The sequence below is a fragment of the Amaranthus tricolor genome, chromosome 8 (assembly GCF_026212465.1).
Source record: "Amaranthus tricolor cultivar Red isolate AtriRed21 chromosome 8, ASM2621246v1, whole genome shotgun sequence".
NCBI lineage: Eukaryota > Viridiplantae > Streptophyta > Magnoliopsida > Caryophyllales > Amaranthaceae > Amaranthus > Amaranthus tricolor.
This window is the reverse complement of record NC_080054.1, coordinates 22,408,059-22,424,877: the sequence shown is the minus strand read 5'-3', so window position 1 is coordinate 22,424,877 and position 16,819 is coordinate 22,408,059. Positions and strand designations below refer to the sequence as shown.

The 16,819-nt window shown below is 29.3% G+C and overlaps 1 long non-coding RNA gene across 1 annotated transcript; it reads right to left on the bottom strand.

Annotated features, from left to right (window-relative positions):
• Positions 1-1,515: 1,515 nt before the first annotated feature.
• LOC130821003 (uncharacterized) lies at positions 1,516-4,790 on the bottom strand. The gene is made up of 3 exons (XR_009045279.1): positions 4,470-4,790; positions 3,449-3,520; positions 1,516-2,767 (listed from the first exon to the last, which is right to left on the bottom strand). It is a non-coding gene; the product is annotated as an uncharacterized LOC130821003 (long non-coding RNA).
• Between the last annotated feature and the right edge of the window lie 12,029 nt (positions 4,791-16,819).

The following is a 16,819-nucleotide window of genomic DNA, read 5'->3' as shown; positions in this document are numbered from 1 at the left end:
ATGATTTTTTTTTTATTTTGGTTGACTTTTAACGTTTGATTTTTTAGTTGCTCAAATAGTTAAAATAGTATTTGATATATCTTTTTTAAAGTGAATAAAAAAATCTATTCATAATGAGTTATGGGTTTTATCCCCTTTTTATCCGATTACCAAACATATTCATAAATCATAATAGCTACGTTAAACTAATTGCCGATCAATACTTTTAACTAGCAAAAGTAGCTATAAATTTTTCTACCTATAAACTAAACTGACAACCATTTAACAAAAAGACAATAAAAAATTTTCATTGAATGAATATGAAGTATCAAGTTGTAGATAGCATTAGAGGGTAAATGAAATGTACGTAGTACGTACATCTATCGATATAATTTGGTGTTTTGTTGAGCATTTAGACAGAAGAGAAGACATGATGATCAGACTTGGAAAAAGCATATGACAGTATACCACGATATATTATTTAGAATAGCCTTAAGCTAGAGGTATATTATTAATGTACATTGAGGCTATAGAAGATATGTATGACAGAGTTTCGACTAATATTCAGACACCGATGGGAATAACGGAGCCTTCTCCGGTTAAAGTAGGACTACATCAGGGATCGACATTAAGTCCTTTCATTTTTACTGTCATTATGGAAGAGATTTCTAAATCTATCTGAGAGACGATACCATGGTGCATGTTTTTCGCCGATGATATCGTGTTGGTTGCAGAAACTAAAGAGGAGGTTAGTTATAAATTGGATGAATAGAGGGAAGTTTTAGAAGCTGAAGGGTTGCGCATGAGTCGTACGAAGACCGAACATTTGGATTGCTACTTTAGTGGGACAAAGCCAACTGGCGAGTCAGAGGTGTACATTGGTGAAGATGTTGTTACGAGTACGACCAAGTACAAGTAATTAGGATCGATCATTCAAAGTAATGGGGAGATTGACGGACATGTCAATCATCGAATACATGCGGGTTGACTCGGGTGGCAAACAGCCACCGGGATGCTATGTGATAGGAAGTTCCCAAGTAAGTTAAAAGGGAAATTTTACCAGGTGGCAATCAGATCTGTTTTGTTGTATAGGACATAATGCTGGCCCGTAAAGAAGTGTTTTGAACATAAGATGAAAGTTACAGAAATGCGTATGCAGATGTGGATGTGCAGGAACACATTGGTGGATTGAATTAGGAACCAAGAGTTTAGAGACAAACTACGGGTTGTATAACACCCTTGAATTTCCGTCCCCTTGTACGAAACCAAAACCGTAAAGGACGGAAGGAAATTCGGGTGTTACATTGAAATAAAATAAATAAAATAATAATAAACTTTTAACATGTTAGTGGAAATTTCGGCAACATCTGCCTTAAAACTGCGCGCTTTGTATAAAAACAAAAGTTATTTAGAATCTAATAAAAGCATCAATGGCCTATCAAAACTATATCACGGCGGAATGATTCATCGCCAACTTCTCATGTCAAGCATGGATCGTGGTTCCAATGCAAACGCTTGAGTTTCAAATGACAAAACTTTTAAACTAAAACATACAAACCAAAAAATTATGCAGCGGAAATAAACTTATACAAATGGAGGTCGCAAGTCTCTCAAAACATATACAACACAGGAAAAAATAAAACTTTGGGGTTAAAACCCATGAAAACATTATTATAAACATAGGTTGCACGCTCGATCCCCCATATGCCATGCACAAGAGACTCCATAACCTGTTTAAGTCTATCTATGATCTCCCTGCTGCTCAACGTAAGAAGGAAATATCAAACGTGTCATCACAGGGCCATCATAGAAAGAGCCATTTCAAACAAATCAAACATGTACACGTCAGAAACTAACATCATATCATAGTAAGACATAATTAGTATCAGTAGAGTGTGTCATAATATGAGGGTGATTCCACAACACTCTAGGTGCTGATCATAACCACTAAACATCAATTCCTACTTCTCACCGTCATTTCCATCTTCTTCACTTTTTTTCAACTTCATAACTTCTCGATATCACTTGAACCAAGAGCTTAACCACTTTCAAATATCTGTCTATATATGTGACTAGAGGCCACCATATTGGAATTTGCAAGACCCACATGGCATCAACCAAGGGCGATGACGGGCCATACCTGCGCCCAACGGTAAAGCATGATCACACCCCCGTACAGCGACCATATACAGATGGTCCTATCTCCGGGAACTAAACCCACTAGGGTACCTGTAACACCCCTGAATTTCAGACCCTTCAAGGGTGTCACTTGTAGAAATAAATACTTATTTAAATAGGAAAAAGAAAGAGATGACGTTTGAAAACTTCCAAACAAAATCCTACGGAAATTTCGGCAGCATCTGCCTTGAAATTTGACGCGCCGAAGATTTAGACAAACGATAAATCATCATAATGAAGAGGCATCAATGGCCTCGTAACAGAATCACGGCGGAAAGGTCATCGCCAAAACCTCTGTCGACATGCTAAGCATGGATCGTGGTTCCCATGTAAACACTTGGGTTTTCCAAGCAAAAAGATAATCCACTGTACAAGCCATTCAAGATACTATAACAAAATATAAAACGATATAAATCTTTGCAGCGGAACGAATTACATCAAAAGGAGGACTCATGCCTCAACCAAAACATACACACTTTCAATTCAAAATCACATGTAGCGTCAAAAATGGTTCGAACAGGGCACGCGTCAAGGTTCTCACTCGATCCCCCCCCCCATATGCAATGCAAGGAAACTCCAAAACCTGCAAGACCTATCTACGACGCCCCTGCTGCTCAACGTAAAGTCATAGACCAAACGTGTCATAGCAGGGCCATCAGAGACAAGCCGTCAACAAGGAAACAAGCAGTACACGTCAGTATCTAGCAACAAGTTATACATGCAACCAACAATCAATTCAACAAAACGAGGGAAGAAAGACACTCCAATGTATAAAAATCTACTCCAACCATTCCTCACTTCTGTGCACTTTTCAATGCCTTCACCATTTTCTATTTCTTCCTTAATTCCACGTATCATCTTTTGTGACTAGAGGCCACCATATTGGGGTTTGCAAGACCCACATGGCAACACCTCAGCCAAGGGCGGTGACGGCCATGCCGGCGCCCAATGGCAAAGTATGATCATACCCCCGTACAGCGACCATATATAGATGATCCATGCCTCCGGGAACTAAACCAACTGGGGTACCAATCCAGTGGAGTCACAGTAACATCCAACTTAATATCTCATCAATAAGGGACTCATTCCCATTCCATCTCATATAATCCAACATTCTACTCTCGCGATATCAGAACTCAATCTCTACCATCTTGACAACTGATTTTCACTTGTAACACAAACTTAACAGTATTTAAATAGCAAATCATATTCAACCTAGCTCGTATAATATTATCACGCAAGGAAAATATATTGAAGATGCATGCAAGAATCAGTTACTGCGTGTACTTACCTGCACTGCAAGATGACAAGCCACAAAAATCGCTTCGAAGGGGTTCTTACGCCCCTCTTATGAACCGGGCACCTATACACGTTTAAAGTAAGACTAATAAGCCTACTTCACATCATTTACGAAGCACCGACTCCATACAAGCTACGCTATTAGCCAATTAAGTTTCGATTCAAGCTAATACGCATTCTACGCATACTCATGCAATAAATTCAACCCATGTTCATACATGAACTACGCCATCAATTCCAATCAAACCATAACATTAGATTCTAGTCAGGTTTATATCAAGATATGTTCAAGAACACGTAATACATGACGTTACACTTAATAACAATCATATCACCTATGATAGTAGTGGTTTATTATTTTTCCAAGGTTTTTAGAGTGAAACGATTAAGAATAAATTAGATTTGTAGCTTGGCGAATCAATAACGATTCGTATAATTTGGGTCAAAGTCACCCAACTTAGCGACACAATTGAACATATCAGTATAGCAACCGAGCTCAAAACTAACCACCTCATCAACGACTATAACCACGATAATACTTTCATTAATGACAATCGCTACCTTAATCCGTCTCAGTAATTATTATTATCGTTTACTCTACAACAATGGATATTAACAATACTAGTCACCATTCATCCAAAGTGTCACATACACAAGCTTATACAAGATTTCCAATACAAAACATCATCCAAGCCACAAAAATAGTATATACTACTTTTAATTCATCCACCCCTAACTTATTCAAGTTCAATTCACACTTTCAAATGCTTACCCACTTTAAATCCTATTAAGATATAACTTAATCCAAGCTAAGATTCATGAATTTACCCAAATTACTACCTTTAAATTCATCATAATATAAACCCTAACTTATCTAATTTCAGATCACCATAATAATCAAACCCATAACAAAATCAAGATATTCATACTCCAATTTAACAAATATGAACTCTAAATAATAAGAAATCAAATATCAACACATACAAACTTAATTTGGGTAAGAGATTGCTCACAAGGGGAACTAGAAATGGGTGAGGGTATAAGTGGTTTTTGTAGTGGTGTGGAGCACGAAAATGGTGGAGGAACCACCTCTTGCGGCTGCTGTACCTGCTGGTGGCTCACGAAACAGCCGCTGCTGTGGTCGTTCGTGGTGAGGCTGCTGCTTGTAGTGCGTGGGGGAGGGAAAACGCGGCGTTGCTGCTGCGGGCTGCTCACGGTGGTCTGCTGGTGGTCTGGTGTGCCGGTAGCTGCTGTGGGCCGTGAGGGAGAGGGAATTGAGAGAGGGAAGGGAGAAGAGAAGGAGGGGAGGGAGGAGTGACGGCTCAAGCAAGAAAAAAAAGGGTTTCATGCCTTTTATCCTTGTTATTATTATTATCATGTTTATTTATTTATTTATTTAGATTCATTTTTTTCTTGCGAGGCCTAACTAAGAGACTCACCTTCAGGGGCTTAGACGTTTTAATAAAATAATCATTTTAATTCGAACCTCTTTATTTTTGAATCGTAATTATATTTTTAATATATATATATAAGTTAACATTTAAATTCGTATACGAAAGAAATTTATTAAAATAATTTCATAAATAATTGTAAAGTCTTTAAAAACTATTAAAATATTAAATAATTACTTCATTAAAATCTCTATTAAAATATTAAATAATTACTTCATTAAAATCTCGGGGTGTTACAGTACCAAACCAGTGGAGCCACAATACCTAAACATATGTGACTAGAGGTCACCATATTGGGGTTTGCAAGACCCACATGGCAACACCTCAACCAAGGGCGGTCACGGGCCATACCGGCGCCGGTAAAGCGTGATCACACCCCTGTACAGCGACCATATACAGATGGTCCTACCTCCGAAAACTAAACCCACTAGGGTACCCTATCCAGTGGAGTCAGAATAACAAAACTAGTCTGATTTGAATCTCATCAATAAGGGACTCATTCCCATTACAATCAACAACTTTCTTGCTCCATCACTAAAGGACTCATTCCCGTTCAAACTAACGTAAGTCAAACTCATCAATAAGGGAGTCATTCTCATTCAAACTAGCAATAATCAATCTCATCAATAAGGAAACCATTCACTATTCAAACTAACGATAATAAATATCATTAACAAAGGATTCGCTCCCTTTCAAACAAATAACAACCAATCTCAATAACAAGAGAATTGTTCTCATGTTAAATCATTATCAGCATTTGGCATACAAGTACCACTTTCTATCAGTAAACTTAAAAATCATATAATCAATAACTTCAAAATTTCATTCGACGATAATTCATAGATAGTGTACAACATATGTTTTAAAACAATTCAATATCGATAAATATACAATGCAAGATGCATGTAAGGGTTAATTACTGCATATACGTACCTGCAAGCGTCACTACACGATCAAAAAGTCGCAAAAATCACCCAACTAAGGTTCTACTTTCCTCTTATGAACTGGAAACCTATACATGTTTGAAGTAGAACTAATAAGCCTCCTTTTCTCCATTTAAGAGAGACTAAAAGCTAAAACAAACTATCATTCACCTATTCAAAGTAAATTTTAATATTCTAATACGCACTTAATCAATTCACGTTACTCAATCTGTACTTGGTCACAAGTTATGACATTAACTCAACAATTAAATAAGCCTTCACATTCACTAGACCAACAATCGAATAAGCTTTCACAACAAAGTATACGTTATAGCCATTTCTCTAAACCATCGAGACTCAAGTTATAAAACCACATCACCATGTAATGCCATAAACTACTAACACTTATTCGTGTTACAAACATTAATAGTAACTTATAATTTGGCTACAATTACACCGTTTACAACAACTGACGAATCAACCATGTCAAGCATCCCTAACATGCCAACAATTACTCGAATAATTACAACTATACCACAATTAACTAGCAATAATATTCAATAATATAAACGATATCCACCATCATCTTTATAAAGCAAGTGACAATTCACAACCACTTTTAGTGACTAATAATCTTAACCATTTATAAATACTATTATCACCATTCACAATATAATTACCTATTCAAAGCTAATACAATTCTATTTAATTTACTAAACATTTTCAACCCAAAAGTAGTACCATCATTATCTTTTTCATTCACACTTCCAACCCTAATCAATAATTGTACTCAAATCATCAATTAAAATCTTACCCATAATAAGATATAATGAAAATAACACCAAATCAACATCAAACTCATAAACTTAATAAAATTTCAATTAGAAATTAAAAAAAAGATTAATTAGAGAAAAGAAAGATGGCTCACAATGGAGGAACTTGAAAAGGGTAGGATTGTAGGTTATTAAAAAATTATACATACAAACATTAATAATAAAAATATTCAATAATAAATAAAAATTATAATTTACATTAAAAATTAATATTAAAATAATAATAATACAAATTAATATTAAATAAAAAATATAATTTACTTCAATAATTAATATTAAAATAATAACAATACAAAATATAAAATAAAATAATTGTAATAATAATAAAACAAATCCATATTAAATAATAAGAGAAAAAAAATAATAATATATATATAATTATAAATTATTTAAATTAATAATAAGAAAATAATAATAATATTAATAATATAAATTATAAATGATTTAAATTAATAATAATAATAATAATGATGATAATAATAATAATAATAATAATAATAATAATAATAATAATAATAATAATAACAATACTAATAATAATAATAATAATAATAACAATAATAATAATAATAATAATAATAATAATAATAATAATAATAATAATAATAATAATAATAATAATAACAATAACAGTAACAATAATAATAATAATAATAATAATAATAATAATAACAACAATAATAATAATAATAATAATAATAATGATAATAATAATAATAATAATAAGAAGAAGAAGAAGAAGAAGAAAAATTACAAAATAATAATAAATTAGAAAATAAAATAATTTACTACAACGTATATTAAATAATAATAATAATAATATAAATTACAAAATAAATAAAAAATTATTTATATAATTTACATAATAATAATGTAAATTATCAAAAATAAATAAATAAATAAATAAAAAAAAAAAAATGGAGGAGTCGCACAAAACGTGCGAGTGGACCACGGAGGAGTCGCACAAAACGTGTTACTGGACCGCGGTCCCTCCGTGGTCCATTCGCACGTTTTGTGTGACTCCTCCTTTTTTTTAAAAAAAAACACCCATTCAAATCGATTTAAGTACGTACCTGATCCGATTCATAGTCGCTTTCGTTAGCCATAGTAAATCGATTCCAGCTATTAGCTTGTTTAAAATCAAAGAATGTTTTTAGATAGATTTTAGAGAGATAGTACCATATTTGAATTCGTATATCATACAAAGGCGTTACTGAAAATTCAATATATATAGGGTCGTAGTAAAAATGTTCGGGATTACGTTTAAACTTTAAATTTAATGTTTTTAAAGTGATAATAGTGTTATTAAGTAAGATTTACGTTTGTTAAACAAATTTTAAGTCTAGAGGCAAAATCGTAATTTCATTAGAAGAGGTGGCGATAAAATAAAAAGGGTGAACATGAATAATAATGTAGAGTACAAAAGCACGGGCAAAGGCAACCATTTTGGTGCATAATCTCTTGGTGTAGAGTTGGGAATACCCCAAAACTTAAAGGACAGACCCTACCTTAATGTCGGATACTCTTTCATGTCTTATGCCATCACAAAAGTGTCCCAAATGGCTAATTCTAAACAACAAAACAAAACTCACTCTGTTCAGATTTGACAACTCTAGTCTCTCCTTTATGAGAAGCTTAACTTGATTAAAGCTAAACTATACCCTTACTCCTAAGTCTATGTATGATATTCGATATTAAATCGTGAGCATAATGGTGAGAATGGTAATAAAAAATTAGTGTAATTTTGGTTGAAATTTTTTTTTGACAATTTTTGTTGTTATATTCTTTAATATTTCATTTTTTTAAAAAAAATTCATTCTAATGTATTATTATTTAAAAATGTGATATTAGATGAAGATAGAAATTTGTGAAATTTTTTTCCTATGATTTAAGTTGACAAATAATAAAATAAAATAAGATTTTTTTATAGTGAAAGGGTCTATATCATTTGTTAATTTATCTAATTAGTTATTTTAAGATTATAAGTGATCAATTTAAAGTTACCAGTGATCAATTTAAGACTAAAAAAAGTAATCACTTTAAAATTATTAGTGATCGCTTTAAGACGATAAATATATAGATCTCAATAGAATTGTCTCACCATAAGATCGTCTCATTTAAAAATTTAATTACACATAAAATTATACACATATTTTTTTTCAATACTACTCATTATTTAAATCGCTCATTTCTCATTTTGCACCTATTTAGTCTAACGTCTTGACAATCACCTCTATAATTAGCATCTTTTTGATAAATTTTTCTAAATCATTCTAAAAAAGGTCATAAAATTGTGCCTATTTGTGATCACCATTTGTATATTCTCTATAACATAGAAAAATAATAAAAAAGATTAAGAGAATTAAGAGTTAAAGTTGATTGTTTTATTTTTCATGTGGCCTTTTCCTATAAACTTAACATTAATTTGCTGATATACTTTCTCAATGAGAAACCTTTTTATAGGAGTGTTAATTTTGTGAAGTTGTTTTTAATATAAGTCTATTTCAATCTAAATTTACTTGAATCAATTTTTATCTAAATTAGCTAGTAAGAGTATAGTTTATACCTGTAAAAATCAATTTTAACCAATAAATTAAATAACTTGCGATGAGTTAATACAATTTTAATCAGCAAAGCTTATTTGACCAGAATATAATATTAATTGTTGAAAAAATTATTAATTGCAATAACTTATTTGTAATCATTGAAAGTATTGTAAGGCTTAAATTTTTTGGGTTCAACAAAAATAAGTTTTTTAAAAGTGTAATGTTTTTAATTCAATACTAAAAACTTTTCATCTTTTAAAAGATAAAGTGTCTTAAGTGATTAGTAAAAATAATTTGAAAATATTAATATGTGATAAAAATAATAACAGATACAACATAATGACAACCTTTAAAGTGTAATTTTTACACCTGATTGTGAGTTTATAGCGTTTATGTTTATATGCATGTGAGCGTGTTGATAGCAAAAGGGCAATTGAAATATCGTTTGTCAGGGGATGACTACAGTTTATACAACAACAAATTAAGATCTTTGCATAAAAACAATTATTATTCTTATCAATTTGGTCACTTCATATTGGGACAATCACAAAAATTCATTTATCGATTTGGATTAACGACTAATAAGGGTTGGTTATATGTTTTATAGGAGTAGATCTTTTTTTTTTTTTTTTTTTTTTTTCTAATACAAAGTCGCCAAATCTTTTTCTTTAGATTTATTCATGGGCATCCTGCACCCTCAAAACACGTAACGCGATTTCAGTCGACCATGGTCTCTTCCCATACTCCTATCTTTCACCTTATTTTATTTATACTCCAATGGTTTCTAAGATATTCTAACACTAGCTAATAATACAAATTGATAGTAACTACTTTCTCCCTTCTGAAATAGTCACTACTTAAGTATTATTAGTATTATTCATCTTTTAAGCTTATTTTATATATTACAACTAATGTGTTAAAAAAAATATAGTTATGTGAAATCTTGTTTGAATCATGTAATCGAATAATTTCATGATATCAAATATTTATAATTTTTAGTTAAGCATAGTCTAAGATATTAATGATCAAAGTTACACTATGAATTACGTAAAAAGTAAAATATAACAAATATAATAAAACGGATAAAGTATTAAATTGCGTAGGTATGATCACAATTAGAAAAAAAAATTTGTTCAAAACTACCCACCTAAGATAGTACTCCCTTCGAACCAATTTAGTTGTCCCATTTCCTTATTTGGCAAAGTCTTTTTAATTGTCTCATTTCTATTTTTGTCAATCTTTTTTTACCTAAATGTCCTTAGTTCACACAAGTAATTACGAATATACCCCCATATACCTTACTTACCCAACTACCCTTCACTATTTACCCTTTACTACTTACCCTTTTTAATGGACCTCACATCATCCTTAATAACCGTGTTCAAGCAAATAGGACATCTAAATTGGTTCGGGGGAAGTATTAAATATATAAAGTTTAAAAAGTGACGAAAACACTTAAGATTGTGAGAATATGCAAATATGAGAATTAAAGAAATAATGAAAACAATACCTAAAACACAAATATTACAATAATGTTAAAGAAATAAATTAAAATACTAACAATTAAAAAAAACTTAAAAACTTAATACAAAATAATACACAAATTGTTGTAATAGACAGTTTTTTTGAAATACACATTAAATAATTAGGCTAAATAATCCAATTAATACAATTAAAGAGAAAATAAGATTTTGAATTTTCTTGTTTTGAGTTCGCCTAAGATAGCTGAAAATAATAGTATAACATATTCATTAATAACTTAAAATAATTAAAGTTCCAAAATATGTTAATACTTTTAGCGCACAACAGCCTTAAAGCTTCGAAATTAACGTTTGTTAACGTTTTTATGCGCAAAAAGGTCAAGGTGGAACAATTACGGAAACCTCAGAGTTATCGCGTGGATTTTTTGAAAGTTTTGGTTACTCTGTGGAAAATCCAAAACCTTAAGATTACCACGTGGAATTTCCCTAAAAAGAACTCTAAAAATTTAAGATGTAATAGTTAATAAAATACTCTTTTCATTTTTCATTATTAATACTTCCTCTATTTCAAATTACTCGCAATATTGGAAATATTGAACTATTTACTCATTATCCTTATTTTGTCATTAATTCTTAATCTATAAGTTAAAATATTATCAAGTGGGAGCTTGTTTGATTTATCTTAGTGTAAAAATTATTAATATTAAATTTTTATAACTTTTTATTATATACATAATCAGAGATATTGAGGATTAAATTAGTATAGTGTGAAAAGAACAAGTAAGCTAAAATTAGGTAAACATGTTACCTTTCTAATCTATAATCATAATAACTAGGGACTAAGAGAATATATTATTTTTCATTTAATTTTTATTTGTATTTTAATTAAGGTGGTATGCCAACTCTTTTGGTCATATAGGAAGAGACATTTGCCTAATTATGTGAGGCCTTTTTTTTTGTGTTGAGAAAAACATTTTTAATTAGTGTTTTGTGCCCATCATAATTATAATATAATTTACTCATTTATGAAATAATGATATACCAACCTAGACTTTGTGATTGGGAGTCAATATGACATACTTGTACGGATAGAATATTTCATGATTTTGGGTTATTTTTGGTTAAGACAGAGTTTTTTTGCAATTTACTCCCAGTTGTCGACTGTCGAGTGATGTTGTAATTACTTACAAATTTTTAAACTGAGATTTATTATGTTTAATTGTTGCTTTTATGTTCCTGGTTTTATGTTGCATATTGTGGTTTGAGAAACAACGTATTGTACATCTCCAATTTCCATGTTTACCATTTGCCTTATTTTTTAAGTTCACCCATCCTTAAAAAAACGGTCTCATAATGAGACAACTTCTATTGGGTCAGTTTAATGTATGCTTATTATTGTTTTAAAGTGATAACTTATAACATTAGAATGATTACTTACGGTTTTAAAGTGATCACTTTTTATATTATTACAGTGATAACTTATACTTTTAAGTGATCAATTAAAAAAATAGATTAATTATATGAGTTCGTCTCATCGTAAAAGAATCTCATACAAGATTACTTGTTGTAAGTTTAATACTCCCTTTTTAGATTAATACTCACTTTTTAGTACTTGTTCATCTTATAGATTAATTATACTCCTATTTGCTTTTTGAACACTATTCATCTCTTACTCTTAAATTGTATTTTATTATTAATCTATAAGTTAAACATAGTCAAGTGAGATCTAATTTGATTAGTTCAATGCAAGGATTATTCATATCAATATTTCATAATTTTTAATAATACACAATTAGAGATATTAAGCATTGAATAGGTACATTGGATAGAGTGCATAAAGAAAATATGACACTTGTAATAAATAGAAGGGAGTAATACATTGCTATTTTGCTACCTACTTTTTGATAGTAGACTAAAACTTCTCTATAAGCAAGGACGAGAAAGAGTTTAATTAATCCTTATTGTCAAGGTGAACACTACATCATAATTTATTTTTAGTGGGATATATTTAGCAACATTTAATTTAAATATCGCTACTTTAAATTTCTAATAATATATATAGAGAATTTAGCGACATTTATTAGATTCTTTAGCAACATAATAAAAAATGACACTAGAACTTTTTGCGACATAGGTCTAGTGACATTTCTTATAAATGTCACTATAGACTATAGTAACAATTACATGTAATAAAATCCAAATAAAGTGTCACTAAATCACTTTATAGTTGAACTTAAAATAAAAACCAATCATTATTACACTAAATATGTAAATTAATGAGATTTTTTTAATGCTGCTTAATCTAATATCGCGAAAAGTTAAATTTATTATAGTGAAATGATAAAATATTTAACAGTAGTAACTAGTGAGTCTTGATTATTGTTTGCTTATTGTTGCTACCTACTTATTTAGGTTGTACTAGGGATTAATGATAGCATGTACTTCCTCGATTTCATTATAGATACTCCCTCTGTTAATAAAGTTTACTTTTATAAAATTTGTTTTTAATAATGAATATATTTAAAAGATAAATTTGTTTTGGTGCAATAGAATCTTTCTAATAACAAAACCTTTACAAAAATTATCTTTTGTATCATATAATATAATCATTGATTAATCTGTAATATTTATTAACTTGGCAAAGCAATAGAACCATGTCATTTGTTATTTTTCAATCTAATATATAATGTTTTAGGTTTTTAATTAAATTCCATAAAAAATGTTCATAAAAATTAATAAAAATAGAATATTTTAGATAGTGAATATATTATTTTATTGAATAATAAATTTACGAATTTTAGTGTTAAACTTTACGAATTAATCCTTATTCTCAAATAAAATGTACGAATTTTAGTGTCAAACTTTGACTACGATTTTTCATTGATCTATAAGAGAAACATATTCATGGAGATCATGTTAGATTCATCTCATTATAAACTTTTTAAATATTAATTTTTAGAATTTTTAAAAAAACTCACAAATAAAGTTATTTAATTTTAAAATTTGCATTGAAATATGTGGAAAAAAATAGAACAAAACAACATTTAAAAATGAAAAGAGTATTTATTTTTTTTATTTTGATTATTATATTAGTTTTATTTTAATTTTTTTATAATTATTTACAAATAATTGTAGTTCACTAGAAAACAAATTATTTTTAATGGGAAGTAGAATGGAGTAGTACTTAAATGCATAGTAGGAGTAGGTGTAGGAGTAGCTAGTGCCTACTAGGCTTATAAAGTGAAGCTATCCAACCTTGTCAGAAATATCAAACGGCGCAGACGGCGTAGAGCCCTTGGAATGGGTATATGGTGAATTAATAATTTACCACAAACGGCACACTAAAGGCAATTGCCATTAATGGTATTCTATGCTAACGGACGAAAACTCAATGGGTATATGGTGAATTAAAACATTTTGTGTGGTATATGGTGAATTTCGAAGAAACTCAGTGGTATATCATGAAATATCCGTTGAATTTATCATCAAGTTGAAAGCCTTGATTTGATTGTCCTCTAGAAATTGGGATAAATACAAAATAGATGATTTTTGGAAGGTGAGGTTTAAATGTGTTAATATTATACGATTTTATTTAGAAATCTAAAATTAGTCTAAATATATTATTTGGTAAATTAAATATTTTCAAATTTAAATTTATATTAATTACACTGTTGTTTTTAAAGTACTCAAATTTTAAAATAGAGAATTTGAAATGACTTCTCAAACCTTGTTATTCTCAGATTCTTAATTTATGATTTCATGATTGAAATTCAATATTTAAAATAAAATACCTTATCCCAAACACAACATAAAAAGTATTATATTATAATAGAAGAAAAGCATGAATTTGATGAAAAAATGTATGGAATATAAGATTTAAAAAATAAAAGTAGTTTGTTAAAATATCATCATCATATTTTAGTGTATCAAGCTTATAAAAATTTTGCTTAAGAAAAGAGAATGTATACATTTGGGCTCAAGACTTAATTTTAAAAACATATTATTCTGGTTTTTCTATGTCACAAACATAATATACTTCCTTCATTTTTACTTGCTCCATAGTTGACTTCGGCTCTATTTATTAAGTAAATTGACTTTCTTATTATCGGTAATTTTTATGTTAAAACATAATTATATGAAATTTAGTTTAAATCGTCTTAATTTAATGTTTATAAATTTCTAATTTTCATATTTTTATGATATGCATAATATATTAGAAAGTACTTCATAAATGATTAAATTCGTACATTAGGGTGTGTGTATAAGAATAAGAATGGTGCAAGTAAAAAAAAAAAAACAGAAAACTGTTACGAAAAACTCTATTTTTCGATTGATCATTGTTTGACTTTACACTACTTCTTATGTTTTATTCAAAAGAAGTTGAGTAATGTAGAATCTAATTGTTAAGTATTATTCAAAATACAGATTTGATAAATTTATTTTTTGATAATTATTAGTCTATATATGTAGAAATATTAAAGTTAAAATTATAATTAAACATGATTGTTTAAGAAGTTTATCCATTTGAATGTCAAAAGATAATATTTCCCTTTTTTTTATTTGCACCCAAAACATTTTTACATGTCCCAATACACTAATTTAATCATTAATATCTCTAATTATATACATCGAAAAATTATGAAAACTGAAAATCAAGAAAATTAACATTAAGACGATTTAAACAAGATCCGACATAATTATGTTTTAACATATAGATTAATGACAATATGAAAATTAAGTGACATTAATAAATAGTGTGTCAACTTTTCGTTGGGTGCAACTACATTAAAACATCAATATGTACTATTCTGGTTTTTCAAAAATCACAATATTGACTTGATCTGTATTCACTAACATATCATATCGACCTAATATTGATCCACTTAATCCATTTAAGGTATATTATATATTTTAGGGTTTTTAATACTAACTCTATTTATTGCATTTACTATGAAATATAGAAAAATATTGAATGAATTAAGTTCAACTGTTCAAGTTATATTGATTGAGATGTATTATGAAATTTTACAAAGATGCGTGAAATAGATTGAGATAGTTTGGATATATGTAAAGAATGACTTTTGACGTCCCTGTGAAAATGATCGAAAGCATCATAATGAAAAGTAAGAGAAATCGAGGAAGACATAGAAAAACGTAGGAGGAACAAATAAAGAATGATTTGCATGACCTACATCTCTCTGAGGATTTGACCTAGGATAGAGGGAGTTGGAGACGCCTTATCCATGTCTTAGACTATTGATACTCTTTCGCTTACTAGTTGGTAGTCTTGTTTTTGCCTTTTTACATAACATTCTTTCATTTGTTTTTATCTAGTTTTTTTTATTTATTTATATGTATTTTATTTATTTATATATTATTGACTATTAAGATCTTATCTAATGTTTCATATGCGCATCTTTCTCGAGTGGAGGGGATCTTTGACCGCACTTTTCTTTATAGGTATGAATTATTGTCTTTCTTCCTTTCTTAAACAATAATCATAATTTTTTATGAACGAAATATAATAAATATGAAGATGATGATGATGTTCAAGTTATATTGATTGATTTGATTCAAAATTCACTTGTTCAATTAAATAAATTATACACTTTTATTTTAACTTTAAAATTTTAAACTTAAAATAATTAATTAATATAATCAATTTAGGTCGGATCGAACCATTAAAATAATGGAGTCAAAATTTTAGCCAAAATCTATTAATTTTGAGTCATATTTAGATTGAACTTCAACCGGATATAATACCAAGATCCAATAGTACTCTCAGAAATTCAGAAAATCAGAATAAAATAGAGGGGTCGGGGTCTCGGGGAAAGGATTCATTTTCATATGGGCTCATTATGGCAACGATTCTTTCCGCGGTATTTAATAAATAAATTCAAAAAATATAATTTTACAAACTTTATTTTTTTAAAAAAGGGGGACTAGATAAAGCTCAGCCGCCATTTTCATTTTCTCATGATTATTTTTTGTTTATTACGACCGCCTGGAGTAAGCCACAAGGCCAATAACTAAATCGAGTGATGGTACTTATCATCCAACTTAATTACTCTGGCTAATCATGGGTTATGATTAATGACATTGGTTTAGATTTGCTAATAACAATTTTTC